This window comes from Rhinatrema bivittatum, chromosome 2, assembly GCF_901001135.1.
Source record: "Rhinatrema bivittatum chromosome 2, aRhiBiv1.1, whole genome shotgun sequence".
NCBI classification, from domain to species: domain Eukaryota; kingdom Metazoa; phylum Chordata; class Amphibia; order Gymnophiona; family Rhinatrematidae; genus Rhinatrema; species Rhinatrema bivittatum.
The window spans coordinates 521,383,887-521,404,705 of record NC_042616.1 but is presented as its reverse complement, the minus strand read 5'-3'; positions in this window follow the sequence as shown (position 1 = coordinate 521,404,705).

Below are 20,819 nucleotides of genomic sequence, written 5' to 3'. Positions count from 1 at the left end.
GCAAACTAAGTAGCCTGAGCATGCTATACTAGTCATGCTTTGAAAAGTCTCAGCTGACTGGAAATAGAGGGCTTGAAAAATGAAGGAGATAATCCTATGTAAATTCTTTTTGCCATATCAAACAACTAACACATATTTTTGCATTAGTTTTTACACACATACAAGATTTTCTCGAATAAAAATGGGACACATCACAAAGAATCTACAAGCATTAATAAACACCTCACAATGTAAAAGATTGAAATGTTTCATACTAGTGTGACAGACAGGCTGCACAGTATTGACATGATATTCAGGATCATTGCTATCATTGCTTGGATTAGTCTGTCCATTGAACACTAGTGGCATTTTAATGTCTGACCTTGACAGTTTTTTTTGTAGGGGGCTCTGCCCCACCCCTTCGTTTGTCACAAAAGCAGGCGTTCTCCTTCCAGTGGGTGGTGGGAACCTCCGCCAGAAGCAAGTGACTAGCCAATAGGCTTCCCTAGACCTTCTCCCAGAAAAAGAAAAACCAAAAAACAGCTTTTACAGGGTACCAGCAAGATAGAGGAGACATGGTGAAAAGAGACAGAATGATAGAGTGAGAAAGAGAAGGTGACCAAGGAGATACACTGACACACATTTGAGTACTTCAAAAATAAATCCACCTTTCTTTACCCTTCAAATGTTTTTCTAAGTAATAGATTCCCAGAGGGCAAAGGTATTTGCTTTCAGTTTATTAGAGTAGCCAAAGGCCTCTATATGCATTCATAGGCTTGAGACTGAGATACAGTCTGAATCTCAAAAGCTTTTTACAGATGATCAATTATTTTGATTTGAGTATAGGGCTCATCATGCCAGTTAGCTTTGAGACTGTATGGTGCAATCATTGCAGAGCCTTGATTACAGGATGGTAGTATATACAGCTTGTATTAACTGCTTTGTACAGTGCATCTTAAACAATTTCTTCTGCTTCCCTCCCTTCCATGGGGAGTCTAGCTGCTCCAGTGTTCATCAGAGGACACTGTCCAGGAGCCTCTCCTCTACTTTACATTTACTATAAAGTTTCTTCCTGTCAGAACTGTGAGGTATTGTTTGTTTTAATTGTTCTCCACAGTGTACCTTAAACATTTTCTTTTACTTCCTTCCCTTCTACAGGGAGTCTAGCTGCTCCAGTCTTTGTCAGAGAAAGGTATCCAGGAAGCTGTCCTACAGCCTCTATCAACTATTAGGGACGTGCAGCAGGGACGGATTCGTCCAATTCGGTATTCATATTCGTGGGGAGCCAAATCCGTTGCATCCGTTCTCGGGGGACCCCGATCCATTCATTAGTTATGTATGTATTCGTTTCCCAAAAAAACCCCATCCCAACCCTTAAATTTAATTAACTACAACCCCCTACCCCCTACCCTCCTGACCCCCCCCCCCCCCAGACTTATCAAAAGTCCCTGGTGGTCCAGCGGCGGTCCTGGAGCAATCTCCTGCACTCGGGCCATCGGCTGCCAGTATTCAAAATGGTGCCGATAGTCTTTGCTCTTACTATGTCACAGGGGCTACCGGTGCCATTGGTCGGCCCCTATCACATGGTAGGAGCAATGGACGGCCGGCGCCATCTTGTGCTCCTACCATGTGACAGGGGCTGACCAATGGCACCGGTAGCCCCTGTGACATAGTAAGGGCAAAGATCAGGATTCCCCCCCAAGACTTGCCAAAAGTCCCTCGTGATCCAGCGGTGGTCCTGGAGCAATCTCCTGCACTCGGGCCATCAGCTGCCAGTATTCAAAATGGTGCTGCTAGCCTTTGCTCTTACTATGTCACAGGGACTACCGGTGCCATTGGTCGGCCCCTGTCACATGGTAGGAGCACAAGATGGCGCCGGCCATCCATTGCTCCTACCATGTGACAGGGGCCAACCATTGGCACCAGTAGCCTCAATGACATAGTGTTACGCTCTCCTCCTCCAGAGGGGAGGAGATAGCTATCTGTTATCGCTCACCCCACCAGGAGGGCAGAGTTAGCAATCTGTTCTGCTTTTCTCCTGAAAGGGGGAGAAGTAGCAATCTGTCATGATCTGCTCCTCCAGAAGGGAGGAATTAGCTATCTGTAGTGCTTACCCGCCAGGAGGGCGGCATTAGTAATCTTGTTAGCAAACTGCTGTTAAATGCTCCTGTATGGAAGGAGGTAGCAATCTGAGATGGATCAACTCTTCAAGGAAGAGAGTTGGCAATCCGTACAATGATACTCTTCTGAGGAGAGGAGCTAACAATAGATATATTGTACTTCGCTACTGAGATAGCAATCTATCATGCCTCCGCTACGGAGTAGCAATCTGTTATATATAGGCTGCTGGCAAGTCCCAAAGAGATAGAGGTAGCTATCTATATAATACTTCCGTAAGCGGTGTTAATGGTCGGTAGTGGTTGGCTCCCACAGAGTGATAGTAGTGTAAGTAATGACCACTTAGAGGGAATGGTGAATCCCTGGGCCGATGGCAGATGACAGCGCCCCCAGGAGGAGATCCTGAGAGGAACTACTGACTAGGCTAGAATATGAAATAAACACAAATAGTTCTTTATTAAGCTGGAAGCTGGACCACCAGGGGTGCCAGTAGTGAGTCGATGTGTTCGGCAAGACTGAAGTCCTTCTGTTTAGAGATGTGATGGTGCCGGCCATCCAGTGCTCCCTCCATGTGACAGGGGCTGGCCAATGGCACGGATACCCTGTCACATGGTAAGGGCAAAGGGCCATCGGCGCCATTTTGATTAGTGGTAGCCGATGGCCCGGGAGTGGGAGATCGCTCCTGGGACCCCCACTGGACCACCAGGTACCTGTAAAATGTTTTTGGGGGGTCGGGAGGGTGGGGGAAGCTAAGGGATTAGTGTTAAAGGGTTGGGGTAGGTTTAGGGGTTATTTTTGTGTGCCGTTTTTCCCGCCCTCCCCCAAAATGATAAGAGAACCCCCACAAACAATTTCGTGGGGTTTTCCAATCGGTTTCGGGGAGCCCCCGATTTCTGACGATTTTGAAAATATCGTACGATATTTTCAATCGTCAGAAGCACGATTCACATCCCTACTTCTGATACTGGAATATAATCTCTGGGTTGCTGAGCTGTAGAGAGAGACTAGAAGTAGTGAGTAGATAGGGTATTCTGGATACAAGATGGTACACACTAGGGATGTGAATCGTTTTAGGACGATTAAAATTATCGTCCGATAATTTTAATATCGTCTTAAACCGTTATGGAACACAATACAATACAGATTCTAACGATTTATCGTTATAAATCGTTAGAATCGTGAGCCGGCACACTAAAACCCCCTAAAACCCACCCCCGACCCTTTAAATTAAATCCCCCACCCTCCCGAACCCCCCCCAAATAACTTAAATAACCTGCGAGTCCAGCGGCGGTCCGGAACGGCAGCGGTCCGGAACGGGCTCCTGCTCCTGCATCTTGTCGTCTTCGGCCGGCGCCATTTTCCAAAATGGCGCCGAAAAATGGCGGCGGCCATAGACGAAAAAGATTGGACGGCAGGAGGTCCTTCCGGACCCCCGCTGGACTTTTGGCAAGTCTCGTGGGGGTCAGGAGGCCCCCCACAAGCTGGCCAAAAGTTCCTGGAGGTCCAGCGGGGGTCAGGGAGCGATTTCCCGCCGCGAATCGTTTTCGTACGGAAAATGGCGCCGGCAGGAGATCGACTGCAGGAGGTCGTTCAGCGAGGGTTCCGGCGCCTCGCTGAACGACCTCCTGCAGTCGATCTCCTGCCGGCGCCATTTTCCGTACGAAAACGATTCGCGGCGGGAAATCGCTCCCTGACCCCCGCTGGACCTCCAGGAACTTTTGGCCAGCTTGTGGGGGGCCTCCTGACCCCCACGAGCCTTGCCAAAAGTCCAGCGGGGGTCCGGAAGGACCTCCTGCCGTCCAATCTTTTTCGTCTATGGCCGCCGCCATTTTTCGGCGCCATTTTGGAAAATGGCGCCGGCCGAAGACGACAAGATGCAGGAGCAGGAGCCCGTTCCGGACCGCTGCCGTTCTGGACCGCCGCTGGACCCGCAGGTTATTTAAGTTATTTGGGGGGGGGGTTCGGGAGGGTGGGGGATTTAATTTAAAGGGTCGGGGGGGGGGTTTTTGGGGGTTTAATGTGCCAGTTTTTCGATTTTTCGATTTTTCGATTTTTTAACGATTTTTCACGATTTTTAACGATATTTTACCCCCCCAAACGGCAACAATACGATTCCCTCCCCCTCCCAGCCGAAATCGATCGTTAAGACGATCGAGGACACGATTCACATCCCTAGTACACACACAATAATAGATGTCTGCAATGGTCTCTATGCCACAGAGAGTCTTCAGTATATTCAGGACAGGAGCCATAGGTGAGCACTGGTTCCTATAAACAGTCTGTAATAAGAACTTGCAATAGCTGTATATGAAATGGCTTCTAGAGTAGAAGAGAGTCTATAAAGGATTCTAGGAACATGGGCCCTCATGGAGCGAGTACCGGTTCCTATCTGCAATCTTGCCAATATAACTCTCGATCTCCGTTACCTGCGATAAAGTCTTGGATGGAAGGGAGTCTTTAGAGCTATAGGAATGTAGGCCCTCGTGGAGCAAGTACCGATTCCTATCTACAATAGAACTCACTGTGTTCACGTCTGCGATAACTTCCAGGCAATGAGGAGTCTTCCGAGTATTCAGGGACGTAGGTCCTCGAGGAGCGAGTACCAGATTCGTCTTGGCAATCTGAAATCAAGAAGAGAGAGCGGAGCCCCCATGGAGCTGGTACTCCTGGTAAGTTTGAAAAAGCCGAGCAGTGGAGAAGGATTCCCCTAGCTGACTCAGATCGTTGGTGCAAGTATCGTGGACTGCCGAAGCAAGTCCTGTTGGAGTTCCTTGCTAACTCGTTAGAGGTTAGCAAAAAAAGACCTTTTAAAGTGGAAATGGATGACATCACTACGGGGGGCCACCCCCGAGGTTCGTGCCCTTGCTGGTACAAAGTCTGGAGCATGCGCTCGCACCCTTATGTCATCAGAAACATGGCGGATCCGTAGTATCAAGCCAGCCCGGGGATACCGGGACCAAGAGGCAGGGAGAAGCCACAGCTGCATCTGTCCATCAGAGCCTAAGGGAATTGCTCCCAAGATAGGGTGGAGCAAGTGGTGAGAAGAGGCACGAACGCAACACATAGTGAGGGCAAAGGCTATTGGTGCCATTTTGAATACTGGCAGCCGACAGCCCGAGTGCAGGAGATCTCTCTAGGACCCCTGCTGGACCACCAGGGACTTTTGGTAAGTCTTTGGGGGGGGGGGGTCAGGAATGTGGGGGTTTATTCGTTAGATACGTTGTATTCATGGGGATTCGCCATACGTTTCGTGACCCCACGAATACAACGAATAGGGACATATACGTTACAGATTGCCAACACGTCGAAAACGAATGCACACCCCTATCAACTATAAAGGGACAGCTTTTCAGGTGAACCCCCATTTGGAAGGCATTCACCAAAGAGCATGTCCCTTTGTGCACCCCTCCATGCACACATTCAAGAGCACAAGGAGAACAGCTGCTAGTTGGCCTTAATGTAATGTATTTCATTGTTGCATTTTATCTACCTGTTTGATTATAGGTATGTTTGATATTGAAGGGGCCATTAGTATTGAACCTTGTACAGGCAAAGGTTGTTATTTTGTACTGGAAGCCTTCTTATTTCAGGGCAGCATTTAGGTCTCATTTTCTAATAGATGTTTCATTATCTAAAGAAATGTTTGAAGACTCGAATGATAATTTACCTACAATATTAAAATTTGTTTTACTCAATACACACTCTATATCTTCTAAAGATTTAGGGATCACTGATTTTAGCATAACTAACAATTATCAAGTCCTTTATTTTACAGAGGCCTGGTTGAAATTGGGACATAATCGTTGTTTATCATAGGCATATCTTCCAAGAAGTGCCCTTTTTCATAGACCTAGACCTTCTAAGTTAGGTGGAGGTATTGCTGTCTTCTACCCTAAACTGCTACAATTTAATGTCATAGTGTTTGAGACCTTGAGCTGTGGTGAGATAGGAGCTGCCCAGCTGGCAACATAACTGGACCCCCCCCCCCCCCCCCCCCATTGACAGACAGTAGGTGGACTTGCTCTGACTGGAGCAAAGTCTTAAAGTCTTAAAGCAAACTCTACTTCGCTACTGAGATAGCAATCTATCATGCCTCCGCTACAGAGTAGCAATCTGTTATATATAGGTTGCTGGCAAGTCCCAAAGAGATAGAGGTAGCTATCTATATAATACTTCCGTAAGCGGTGGTAGTGATCGGTAGTGGTTGGCTCCCACAGAGTGATAGTAGTGTAAGTAATGACCACTTTGAGGAAATGGTGAATCCCTGGGCCGATGGCAGATGACAGTGCCCCTAGGAGGAGATCCTGAGAGGAACCACTGGCTAGGCTAGAATATAAAATAAACACAAATAGTTCTTTATTAAGCTGGAAGCTGGACCACCAGGGGTGCCAGTAGTGAGTCGATGTGTTCGGCAAGACTGAAGTCCTTCTGATTAGAGATGTGATGGCGTCAGCCATCCAGTGTTCCCTCCATGTGACAGGTGCCGGCCAATGGCACAGATACCCTGTCACATGGTAAGGGCAAAGGCCATCGGTGCCATTTTTATTAGTGGCAGCCGATGGCCCGAGAGTGGGAGATCGCTCCCGGGACCCCCACTGGACCACCAGGTACCTGTAAAATGTTTTGGGGGGGTCGGAGGGTGGGGGAAGCAAAGGGATTAGTTTTAAAGGGTTGAAGTGGGTTTTTTGTTTATCGGCTCAGGCACAGTCGATAAAACCGCGATCGGGCCCGATGGAAAAAACCCCACATGTGAGTCAGAACCAGAATCCGAACCGATTCCGGTTCCGATTCACATCTTTATTTAGCATTGCTATGCCCTATATTTTATATTATGGGGGTTTTTTTATTGTAAAAAAATGTTGCAAATAAACTTTAACACTTTAAATAAAAAATACTTTAAACCAAGTTTGTGAAACAGAGAATACCTTGAATGTTTTAAAAGGAGGACCATCATTCCACCCCGCAGATGCTGAACCTTGATTTCATTCAGTATTTTCACCGCTAAGGGTCACACATTATCATCGGTCCTGAGATGGTGAATCCTATGTAAGAAATGTTTTTATATATATTTTTTAATTGCTTATAAAAAAGTATACTTCCTCTTCAAGTTCAAACGAGCCTGACATTATATCATGTTTCATGATGACTGCCACAGGAGCTCCCAATTCTTTCTTTATTGGCGCTGAGAAACACTTTAAACGCAGTATAAGGATTCTAAAATGCCGGGAAATCTCAGACGTTATCTTCCTTTTTAAACACTCAAGCTAATCTCTGTTTCACAACCTTGATTTAAAGTATTTTTTAATTAAAGTGTTAAGGTATAGCTGCAACATCCTTTCTTTCTATTATTGTGTCATTTGCATTTTTTTTTACTTTTTTGTGTGATTTTTTTAGTGTAAATCACTTTGAATGCATAGAGAAGACAGAATATTAACTAAATAAATTAACTAACTAGAGGGATGGATGGTTAGATGTCACTGGCCTTTTGAATCTGGGTGGCCAGATTCCTCCCCAGGTGATCCCTTCTATCCCCAACCACAATTTTTCACATCACTCTTTGAAGATGTTTTACTGACCCAGAGATGGATTATTCTAAACAGGCACTCATGTCAGTTTTCTTCTCACATAGAACTCTGCTCTCTCCCTTTCTCTCCTCACCTGGAATATATAATTCTCTCACATCTTCCCTCTGCACTGACAAGTAACCTTTGTGTACCAAGTTTAGTTGTATAGCCCTTGGAAGACAGCATGGAAAATGACTTAAAGAGAAATGAGTGTGCTCAGTCACTATAATAAGCTCACACTGTTTAACATATCCTCCATTTGTAGCAATATGATGATATATAGCCAATGGATTTTTTGAGTTTCTGTTCACTAGAATAGCAGAAACATGTTATTTTTGATATTTTGTACCATGAACTGGCTAAACCTTCTTGTAGCACTGGTTAAGTGACTTTTTAATGTTCTTTTAAAAAATTTTGCGAGCCCATGTTAAAATTGTTTTTATTGAGATTCATTGCATAGCCCCAGAATGTATGATTAACTAAACTTAATTTTATATAGACACAGGTTGAGAGAAAAATCTTAGTGAATCAGACTCATATTCTATATACAGAGACACATTTCTCAGATAAATTGCTCCACTGTTGGTATACAAAATAAACCTGAACTCCACTTTTATATTGACCATGGAAAGGTCAATTCAGGAAGTATATGGTCAGATCAAGATTAGTATTTGTCTTCAATATGAAGCCTAGAGTCACCCCATTCTATTCCTTATTCTGTCAAAATGATTGTCAGCAAAAATGAACTCATTAACAAAATGATTTTAATTGAAAATTCCTCCATGATTTCTTTTCATCTTTTTCCTATAATAATTCTCCTACCCCCACTTCCATTTTTTTTAAATGATCAAAGTGCTTCACCTGCTAGCAGGTCTACAGTTAGCTAGATATACTTATCCAGTTACAAAAGCCGTCTGGGCATATTCAGCGGTGTCACCGTGCCACTGAATATTTTTTTAATACAGACTTCAATATTATAGGCAAAGATCTGAATTTTCTGAGTTTTTATAGATACCAAAATAAACCAAGAAATTGGATGTTGCTGCAGAATCTGTAGCACAATATTAGTTGAGTAAAACAAGAAAAAATTAAAATGTCTCAAAATCATATGATTTGTTTTCTGGAAACAAGCTTATAGACTCTCTTAGGCAGGTTTAGCATAGACAGCAACACATTGGGCAGCCAGAGTAATCATGAGTGGCATAACAAGGTACCAAATTCTTGTCTTCTATGAAAAAATGAGAGCATTAATGAACATCAGTGCATGAAAGGAGCCAGTAGAGGGAAATAGACATTTGAAATTAAGCATTTTTAGTATGAATATTCAACAAGAGTACTAAACCTTTAACATGGAATAAATTAGAAAAGATCAGTACAGTCTGCTCTTACCGGGGATTTGCATTTCCATAGCTGGCTAAGTGACCTCAAACACCACCATAAAAGTTATGACATTTACAAGAGATCTAATGAAGTATAGAAGATATTATTAGTAAGTAAGTAAGCAACAGTAATAACATGATTTTCAACATCTAATTAGTAAAGGAAATATTTCCTTTCCATTTAGAGTACATTTTTAATTAAATGGGTGATAATCTATTTTGGATTGCAGATATGCAAGAGAACTGCAAAGGAACCTTACACTTTGGGATATAGAATTCCATATATAGGACCTTGGTGCAGTCTACCCTTAGGCTATAAAAAAGGACTAGAGACCTTGACTATGTTTAATGGTAAAGCAGTATCACCCCATTTTTATCCCCATAGCATGCTCAGGAAAACTAAAGTGAAATAATATAATCCTGCTTCCTTACTTCCTTGCAATATGGTATTCCACTAAAAACTTTAACTGAAGAAAAAAAGTTGCTTCATGTTGGGGACGGTAACTTTTAAACAGCTGTGCTGGCGCACATGTACGTGTGTATGCCAGCTCGAGCCAAAGGATGCGGCTATTTTATAACATATGCACACATATGAGCACATGTTATAAAACAGGCTGAACATACGCACATGAATGCACAATTTTCAATGGACATGTGCATGTGTACGCAAATCCTGGGTCTACCACGTAATCGGGGAAATTTTACAAGGGACGAGTGCCGACGTCATAGAAAGTTTTTCCAGTTCATTCCCAGTTTACCCAGTTTAGGGATATTACTTGCAAACCCCACTAATTTTATAGCCACCCTTCACCCCCTGTTAGACCCAACTATTAAAACCCCGCTGCCTCACCTAAATTTTTTTATTTTACTACTTACATGCCCTCCATAGCAGAAATAAGTTTACGTGGCCGGGGATGCTGGCTTGCTCCTGTCCACGAAAGTATTTACATGCACATTTTTTGGCCAGGCCCTGACATGCCCCCGCCCCGCCCAGACCATGCCCCTTTTTATAAACGTTTCACTTGATGTGCAGCAGGAGATACACGCCTCCATGCATGGCTTATAAAATCTGCTTGGCACGCACTGGCCCAACTTGTGCATGCATCTTCCGCTTTTGGCAATCGCAACGTTTTAAAATCTACAGTAAAATATTTGTGCAGGGAAGATGATAAGGCCTATGTACTAAAACTCAATGTGAATGTTACAGTAGTTTAATATGCAGAAAATAATAGTATATTATTAAAATGTTATGTATCATCAGTTTTGTATACCTAAAGAAAAAAAGGAGCCCTGAACCCTTATAATCAAATCTATAATTTAATCTTTCAAAAAATAAATTTAAAAAAAATCTTAAACAAGTTATACACTCAAATTCAAAAATTCAAATTCAATTCAAAACGTATTTGTTAATACAAAGCATAAACAATTTTTATAAAAAAATCTTTATAAATGTTTATAAAAGCATGTTTAAAAATTATACAATTCAATCTATAATAGAAGACCTATAGAGAAGATATAAGCTAATAATCAAAAAATCTAAAAAATATTTCCCCATATTCAACATATTCAATATTACAATGTTACTATGTAGTAGAATATACAGACATACAATGATCCATGCTCATTCTAATCTATCACACATCATACACTCAGTCATACACATTCATAATATAAATAACACAATATATCCAAACTGTAATAATTCCAAATCCTTGACAAGAACAAAGCTTGATGTCTTCTTAATGTTCAAACAGATATAGACTGTCCTCTTCTTAAATACTCCAGCCTATCCACTTCTTAATCATAGGAACTCTCATTTCACCCAAAACAAGCTTCTTCATAGGACCAAATTCTTTGACATATGTTTCTTCACTATATGTTGTTTATCTACATAGTAAATGAAATATTCAACACAATCCTATAAAAACCTCTTATAAAGGGGCAACTCAGCAGGGTACCTCACTTATCTCATATTTAGGGCTAGATTTATCAAAATATTGCATGTGATAGGAAGAGGGGCATGTTTTATGGTAATAGCCTATTTATTGCAATTTGTGTTATCTTAGCATATGTATTACTGCAAAGTGTGTTAACTTTTTGGTAAAAGCACAATAATTGCATTTTCCTACCTGCAAAGTGCTCATTTCACTACAGAGAGAGAGAGAGGGGGAAAGAGAATCTACAAGGCCTTTGTAGTAGCTATTTATGCTACTATAGGAGGCCCACCTAGTAACTCGAGGTGAGGTTTAGGTTGTAGTGTAGGGGATAGAAGCCACTTTGAAATGCAGAGTGAGACATACGATCAAAATCATAGAGCATATAGAAAGACATGGTTTAATGGAACACAGTCAACATGGATCTACCCAAGAGAAGTCTTGCCTAACAAATCTGCTTCGTTTTTTTGAAGGGGTTAATAAACATGTGGATAAAGGTGAACCGGTAGATATAGAAGGCGTTTGAAGTCCCTCATGAGAAGCTTCTAAGAAAACTAAAAAGTCATGGGATAGGAGGCGATGTCCTTCCGTGGATTACAAACTGGTTAAAAGACAGGAAACAGAGAGTAGGATTAAATGGTCATTTTCTCAGTGGAAAAGGGTAAACAGTGAAGTGTCTCAGGGATCTGTGGTTGGACCGGTGCTTTTCAATATATATATAAATGATCTGGAAAGGAATATGATGAGTGAGATTATCAAAATGGAAGTGGAACAGATGCTAAAAAATGTAAACCCCGCCCCACACAAAATTGACACAATACCTACAATTGAACTGAAGAAATCAGCTAACATAGTCGCCCATACGCTGACTAAAATCAAAAACCTATCCATAGAAGAAGGAACAATGCCAGATATACTGAAAGGAGCAATAATAAAACCAATAATTAAGAAAAAAAACAGTGATCCCCTTATCCTAAACATCTACAGACCAGTATCAAATCTTCCTTTAATAGCTAAACTAATCGAAAAAACAGTACAGAAACAGCTAGCTGAACACCTGGATAACAATAACATACTGTACCCATCTCAACACGGTTTTTGAAAACACTACAGCACTGAGACTCTTCTTCTCCTCTCTCTAACAGATAACATTCTGAGAGGCTTTGATAGTGGTAAACACTATATCCTACTAATGCTTGACCTATCGGCAGCCTTTGACACAGTAAACCATAAAATACTACTAAATAGACTGGAAGAAATAGGATTACACGGCCAAACATTAAAATGGTTCAGTTCATATCTAAAAAACAGGTTTTTCCAAGTTCAGATCAACAACACAGTATCAGAAAAAATTAATCTCAAAACAGGAGTTCCACAGGGATCAGCACTATCTGCGACCCTTTTTAACATATACATGCTGCCATTATGCCACCTACTTGCAGGACTAGGAATTATCCACTACATTTACGCCGACGACATCCAACTAATTCTACCCATAGATGACACTTTAGAGGAAACATTAAACCTAGCCAACATGTACCTAATCATTATAAAACAACTACTGACACAAATGGAACTTGTAATTAATATTGATAAAACAGAATTTCTACACTTAGAATGAAAAAATTCTGAAATCAGTCAAACCTCAATAATTCTCAAAGACTTCCAGAAAATTGAACTAACTGGAAAAGTACGTAACTTGGGAATAATTATAGACCCTGAAATCAATCTGAAACAACACATATCACTAAAAGTAAAGGAAGGTTATGCAAAGCTCATGGTACTCAGAAAACTTAAACCACTACTAACTCAAAATGACTTCCAAACAATACTACAGGCACTAATTTTCTCCAGCACAGACTACTGCAATGCCCTTATGCCAGGACTACCAAATACAACATTAAGACCACTGCAAATACTACAGAACACAGCAGCTAGAATACTAACTGGAAAAAGAAGGCAGGACCATATAACTGAAACCCTAGCAGAGTTACATTGGCTACCAATTGAACACAGAATTAAATACAAAACCCTATGTATCATTCACAAACTAATTTATGATGAGAAATCAGATTGGCTAAACACAGCATTACGGGTACACACTCCACACAGGAATCTGCGATCAGCAAATAAAGCACTCCTAACCATCCCATCAGTTAAAACAGCAAGACTGACCCAAGTGAGAGAAAGAGTCCTATCACTAGCAGGACCCATAATCTGGAACACAATGCCTCCAGAGATCAGACTACAAAGTGATCTAAAGACATTAAGGAAAAGTTTAAAAACATGGCTTTTTAAACAAGCATTTTACAAAGAGACGAAAGAATAGAGAGAAATTATTCAGGAAAAGACAAAAAGGCACAGACACACAGTACGTAGAACTTTACAATAGATTAGTCTATGAACTGTATACCACAACAAACATAACTATAATACTATGTGGATAAAACTACCCGTGTAAGTACCTTGGTACAACTGGTCATGAACTACTTCGCTAAATGTCTATGTCTAATGATATATTGTAACAGAACCTTTAACAGCACCTGTTAGAATGTACTATAGTACGCTTTTACCCTCATTAAATATGTGCCTACATGTAAACCGCTGGGATGGTATTTAACTTAGCAACGGTATAGAAAAGATTTTAAATAAATAAAATAAATAAATAAATTTGTGGACGATACACAATTATTCAGAGTAGTTAAATCACAAGCAGATTGTAATAAATTACGGGAGGACCTTGCAAGACTGGAAGATTGGGTATCCAAATGGCAGATGAAATTTAATGTGGGCAAGGGCAAGGTGTTGCATATAGGGAAAATAACCCATGCTGTAGTTATATGATGTTAGGTTCCATATTAGGAGCTATCACCCAGGAAAAAGATCTAGGCAGCATAGTGGATAATATCTTGAAATTGTCGGATCAGTGTGCTGCAGCAGTCAAAAAAGCAAACAGAATGTTAGGAATTATTAGGAAGGGAATGGTTAATAAAACGGAAAATGTCATAATGCCTCTGTATCGCTCCATGGTGAGCCCGCACCTTTTCAGGACTTTTCAGCTTGGAGAAGAGACGGCTGATAGAGGTGTTTAAAATCATGAGAGGTCTAGAACAGGTAGATGTGAATCAGTTTTTTACTCTTTCAGATAATAGAAAGACTAGGGGGCACTCCATGAAGTTAGCATGTGGCACATTTAAAACTAATCGGAGAAAGTTCTTTTTCACTCAACGCACAATTAAACTCTGGAATTTGTTGCCAGAGGATGTGATTAGTGCATAGCTGTGCTTAAAAAAGGATTGGATAAGTTCTTGGATGAGAAGTCCATTACCTGCTATTAATTAAGTTGACATATAATAACCACCGCTATTATTAGCAACGGTAACATGGAATAGACTTAGTTTTTGGGTACTTGCCAGGTTCTTATGGCCTGGATTGGCCACTGTTGGAAAAAGGATGCTGGGCTTGATGGACCCTTGGTCTGACCCAGTATGGCATATTCTTATGTTCTTATGTTCTTAATACTATGTACAATTCAGGTCGCCATTTTGATTCCTAGCTCCCGATGTCACGCGTTCAGGAGATCGCTCCCGGACCCCCGCTGGGACCCCCGGGACTTTTGGCCAGCTTGGGGGGGCCTTCTGACCCCCACAAGACTTGCCAAAAGTCCAGCGGGGGTCCGGGAACGACCTCCTAAACTCGAATCGTTTTGCCGTACAGCAAAATGGCGCCGACCGTACGGCAAGGTCGGCGCCATTTTGCTGTACGGCAAAACGATTCGAGTTTAGGAGGTCGTTCCCGGACCCCCGCTGGACTTTTGGCAAGTCTTGTGGGGGTCAGAAGGCCCCCCCAAGCTGGCCAAAAGTCCCAGGGGTCCAGCGGGGGTCCGGGAGCGATCTCCTATGCTCCTGACATCGGGGGACAAAAAAACAAAATGGCGCCGGCGCTACCTTTGCCCTGCTGTCTTATGACAGGGCAAAGGTAGCGCCGGCGCCATTTCTACAATGCACCGGAGGTCCGAGAGTAAAAGATCACACCGGGACCCTCCCTCTGGACCCCAGGTAATTTAAGGCATTTTGGGGGGGTTCGGGAGGGTGGGGGATTTATTTTAAAGGGTCAGGGTGGGTTTTAGGGTTGTTTTAGTGTGCTGGTTTTTCCGCCCTCCCCCTTCCCCTCCCCCCCCCCCACTGGACCCCAGGTAATTTAAGGCATTTTGGGGGGGTTTGGGAGGGTGGGGATTTATTTTAAAGGGTCGGGGTGGGTTTTAGGGATGTTTTAGTGTGCCGGTTTTCCCGTCCTCCCCCGATTTACGATTTACACGATATTTTAAAAAACAAAACTGCGACGATAAGATTCTCTCCCCCCCAGCCGAAATCGATCGTTAAGACGATCGATTTCACACGATTCACATCTCTAGTCTGCTTTTGTCAGATAACCTGCCCCACCTTCACACTTCTGTGAAAGTGCGCTGCTGTGTTCCTGTACTTGTATATTAACATATGCTGGTATTCATTCTCTTGGTGATTGGACTCCAACCCCAGAGCTGGCTTCACTACCAGGCGGAGAGTGTGAGCAAAACATTGGATGTTCTGAAAGTGTCTGTCGGTTATTGCCTTTACCATGTTTGCACCATTGTCTGTGACAAAGAACCTTGTCTGAGGATTCCTGTCTTTCTGGTGTAGTTTCCAGCCCTCCAGCATCTGGCTGATGCATGCTAGAATATTGGCTGAGGTATGGGCCTCGTCCGTCAGGTGGGTGTGCAGTAAAGCCCACCTCCACCCTGATACTTGTTCACTAATAGAGCTGCTGCCTGCCCCTGCCTCAGCCAGGTCCCACCAGTGTGCTGTCAGGGAGAGGTAAGAGTGTGCAGCATTCATGGCGGTCCAGATAACGCAGGTGAAATGCACACTCCCCCTGCCTTAGCTAGCAGTGCTTAGATGTGGCTGCGACTCTGGTTGTAAAGGTTGGGGATGACCTTTCTGCTAAATGTGGTTCTGGAGGGGACTTTGTAATTTGGAACTAAGACCTTCAGCAAATGCTTGAAACCCACATTCTCCACTACCTGCAAGGGCTGGTCATCAAGGGCAATCATTTCCCCAATGGTCCTGGTTACAACTTTTGAGGCTGCCTGCCTCCTTCCCCGGGATAGCGTTACCGCATACCACCCCATTTCCTCCATGGTGGGTTGTCGCTTCTGCCACATGGCAGGGGGCTGCTGGCCTGCCACCTGACTGCTAGAAGGGGCTGAGGGCGTGGGGTGAATCTGCTCCTTTTCAACCACTTTACATTGCCTGGAAAAAGGGATCCCCTGACTGGTACTGCCACCATCCCCAGATAGCGATACTGTTGTTGGGTGTTGCCTCTTCATATGATGTTTCATGCCAAAATTAGATAGATGTCCCATTTGGTTGCATCTGCTAATAGCCCTGGCACAGTAGTTACACTGAGCAAAACACGGGTCCTATGTCACTTTAAAGTGGCTCCAGATCGCAGATTTCTTTTGTGATCCCTTCTCTATAGCCTTAAGGATGGATGCTGGCACTGGAGCTGAAGTAGTGGGTGCACCCTGAGAAGCAATGCCAGGGCATCATTCACACCCTGTACCTGCGCTGACTGCCCTTCCTCCTCCTCATCATCATCAGTGGCATCTCTCCCCTGCTGCACTGAAATGGAGGCTAAGATAGGACTAACTAATCCTCCAAAACCTTCTTCAGCTATTACTTCTTCCATTTCTGATGATGAGAATCCCACACAAGATGATTCTTCATTGGAATCAGAAGCAAACAGTTCCTGCGCTACATTGTCAACACTAAGTCGAATCTGCATGATTCAGCCTCCCCCTTTTTCACCTTCAAACCTACAGGGTCAGGGTGGTGATACATCATCTTTAAATTTCATTTTTTCCCAGATGGAAGTGCCTGCCCCTCGAAAGATTTTAGATTGGAATAGGTCCCTTTTTAACTTTAATGAGGGTCTGGCACTGCCTTTTGAAGTGCCTCCTATGCCAGTCCCAATCACTCGACCACATCCAGCTTTGCCTGACATTATGGATTTCAATTAAGAGAATTATTTCCAAAAGAGGTCCACTGGGGATTTGGCTTCAGAGAGCACCGCTGTCCCAATATACGCGAGTCTGCAAAAGAGCCCACTGACCCATGAGGCTGTGCCTGGATGTATACTAAAACTGGGATCGCTGTATGCACACACCAAACTTGTAACTACAAAAGAGGCCCACTGGGGATTTGGCTTCAGAGAGCACTGCTGTCCCAATAATACATATGTGAGTCTGCAAAACTACCCAGTGCCCACTGATGCCCAGTGAGTGCACTGTCTTCTTGGCTTAAAAGAACACTGTAGGGAATCAGCTGAGGCAGTGGCTGGCAAACCATGCTGACTCAGCAATTTCAATACATCTTCACTTCCTTATCTCTGACCTTTGCACTGAGTGCAGCAAGACTAGCACATCTTAAAGCTTTAGCTTATAATTAACCCCCACTGCCTAAGGAGAGGATACCTGGCTGCCACGTAATCAGCTGTAGGCAGAAGACAGACACATATATGGTATAGGCTTCAGCAGCCAATGAAATGATCTGTACGCACCTCCTGAGCCAATGGTCTAATGACACGTCTGTATGCTATGGCTAAGAGAGCCAATGATGTGATGGCATATCTGTATGCTATGGTTGTATGTACAATAAAAGGGGACCCACGGGAGTGTTCAGCCCTTTCCCTTTTTGCCATGAATCCTGCCTGATGTGTCTTCATTGCCGCAACAAGCACAAAGAGACAGCCTGAGTTCAATTTAAAAAACAAACAAACTGCAGTTAAATAATAAGGATGGCTTGCTTGGTACAGCAGCAAAAACAAAGAAATATCTTTTTCAATGGAAAATTCTATCAAAGTAGCTAGCAATTTAATAAATCTCCCACCCACAACTCCCAAATCCTGCTTGCAACATACCCCAAGGGGTAAAATAAGCAGAAAAATGACACTGCTAGCAGCTTCTCTCAGTGGCACAGACAGAGAGACCGTCTCAGATCAATAAAAAAAAAAGTGTGATCAAAAAAAGCATAGCTAGCTGGCAGCAGCACTGGAGTCAAATCGAACAATATATCTTTTTCAATGGAAAATTCTATCAAAGTAGCTAGCAATTTAATAAATCTCCCACCCACAACACCCAAATCCTGCTTGCAACATACCCCAAGGGGTAAAATAAGCAGAAAAATGCCACTGCTAGCAGCTTCTCTCAGTGGCACAGACAGAGAGACTGTCTCAGATCAATAAAAAAAAGTGTGGTCAAAAAAAGCATGGCTAGCTGGCGGCAGCACTGGAGCCAAATCAAACAAATATCTTTTTCAATGGAAAATTCTATCAAAGTAGCTAGCAATTGAAAACAGATTTGAGACACTCAGACTAGCTCTGAGTGCGACCACCTCCCCAGACCATCCCCGCCAAGAAAGTGCATGGCACACTGCATGATTAACGTATAAATAGTGCTGCGTCATCAGGAATAGCGTCACAGAGCACTGAGTGAGAGCGGCGATTGGCTGCATTACAAAAATGCTTAGCTCTGATAGGTTGCATTCTGGTCTCCTTGCCAACCTGTCTGACCCATTCTATGACAGGGCTGTGAGGTCACTTATGACTCACAGGAAAGGGCTGGTTTTTGCTATCTCCTATTTCAAATTGCTGCTAAGAAATCACTGCAAGCCAGAAGAATGAAACTAATATGATGTGTTGTATTCGTTGGGGGATCACGATGCGTTTCGCGAACCCACGAATACAACGAATAAGGACTTATGCATTGCAGATTTCCAATGCTTTGAAAATGAATGCACATCCCTAATGTATGGTTTGTTGGACATTTTTTGAGTAATAGGAGTAGTAGGCAGTTTACTAAAGTGGGAATTGAAGGAGAGAATGTGTCTCTATATAGTGTATGAATGGGCTGGGGGGTGTTATGTTTTGGAAAAGGAAAATTGTGGCAATGTATTACATTTGGTACATTATATGTACAAAGCCATTAGTATTGCTTTACTGTGTTTATTAGGACCTGCAAGCACAGTGATTCTTTTTGCCTCCATGTTTCAGTTGTTCATACCCCATACATTGCTACAGAATACAAATTATTTTGCAAAAAAAAAAAAAAAATGCAATGGTCTCAGAATAGATCCCTGAGGTACTCCATTATTTACCTTTGAGATGTGTCTTTCCATTGAGAGTTTATGATTGAGTTGAACATCAAGGCTTCACACTGCCTCTTTAGAATGTAAGGGGGCTCCTGATGGGAAGGTGGAGATTGCAGGGGATAACCTTGGTGATTTAGCCAGAGGAATTCTGACTTGGAGGTGTTTCATTTTATTTGTGATTACTTAGCCATTCATCTACTGCTGCAAAACTATCATTAAGATAGGCACTGGATGACGTTTGGTTATATCCCATTTTGATACAGAGTTGGATGCCATCTAAGAATAGGAGGTATTCAATGCTGAATGACTGGATGAGGTCATAGACTGGGAAATGTAAATGTTGAAAGGGTAAGGGAAAGTATTGAGCCTTGTGGTATGCTATAGGTGAGATACTTAGAGATGGATAGCTTGGCCAATGAGACAGATTGTGTTTAATACCTAGAAAAGATTCAAAACATTTGAGGGCAATGCCTTCAATGTCAGTGTCACCTAAACATTGGAGCAGAAGCTGGTGATCGACAGTGTCAAATGTGACAAATAGGTCTAGTAGGATTACCTTGGTCTGGTTTAGAGAAACATTATTTACATAAGACCATAAGAATTGCAATACTGGGTCAAACCAAGTGTCCATCAAGCCCAGTATCTTGTTTCCAACCGTGGTCAATCCAGATCACAAGTACCTGGCAATATACAAACATTATACCAAAAAGAAAATGAGGTGCAGGGAAAAATGTATCCACATATAAAAATATCTGTATTAATGATTCTTAATTGTCAAAGGAAAAATGTTATTAGATCAATGAAGATGCTGAGGTTTTATCCACTGTCTCCTACCCACAATGGGCTTCAAACAGTATCAGTGATTTTTTATATGTGGATACATTTTTCCCTGCATCTCATTTTCTATTTGGTATATTGGATATTATTGGGAGGTGTTGCTATTTTTGGATTATTAAGATGTGAAACAGTACATACAGTAGATACCATGCTCCTAACATCCAGGGATAAATATTAACTTTCCTTATATCTACCTAGTTAATAACAGTTTATGAACTTCCCTAGGCAGTTGCCCAAACTTATTTTAAGCCAAGCTAGGCTAACTGCCTTTATCGCATCCTCCAACAAAGAATTACAGAGCTTAATAATACGGCGAATGAAAAATAATTTTCTCCAATTTCTTTTCAGTGTGCTATTTACTAACTTCATGGAGTGTCCTCTAGTCTTTGTATTTCTAAAAGAGTAAAGAATCTATTCACATTTACCCATTCTATTCCACTCATGATTATTTAGTCCTCTATCATATCCCTCCTTAGCCGTCTCTTCTCCCTCTATATCACTCCATGGTGAGACCGCACCTTGAATACTGTGTACAATTCTGGTTGCCGCATCTCAAAAAAGATATAGTTGCGATGGAGAAGGTACAGAGAAGGGCAACCAAATTGATAAAGGGAATGGAACAGCTCCCCTATGAGGAAAGGCTGAAGAGGTTAGTGCTGTTCAGCTTGGAGAAGAGACGGCTGAGGGGGGATATGATAGAGGTCTTTAAGATAATGAGAGGTCTTGAATCGGTTATTTACACTTTCGAATAATAGAAGGACTAGGGGGCATTCCATGAAGTTAGCAAGTAGCACATTTAAGACTAATCGGAGAAAGTTCATT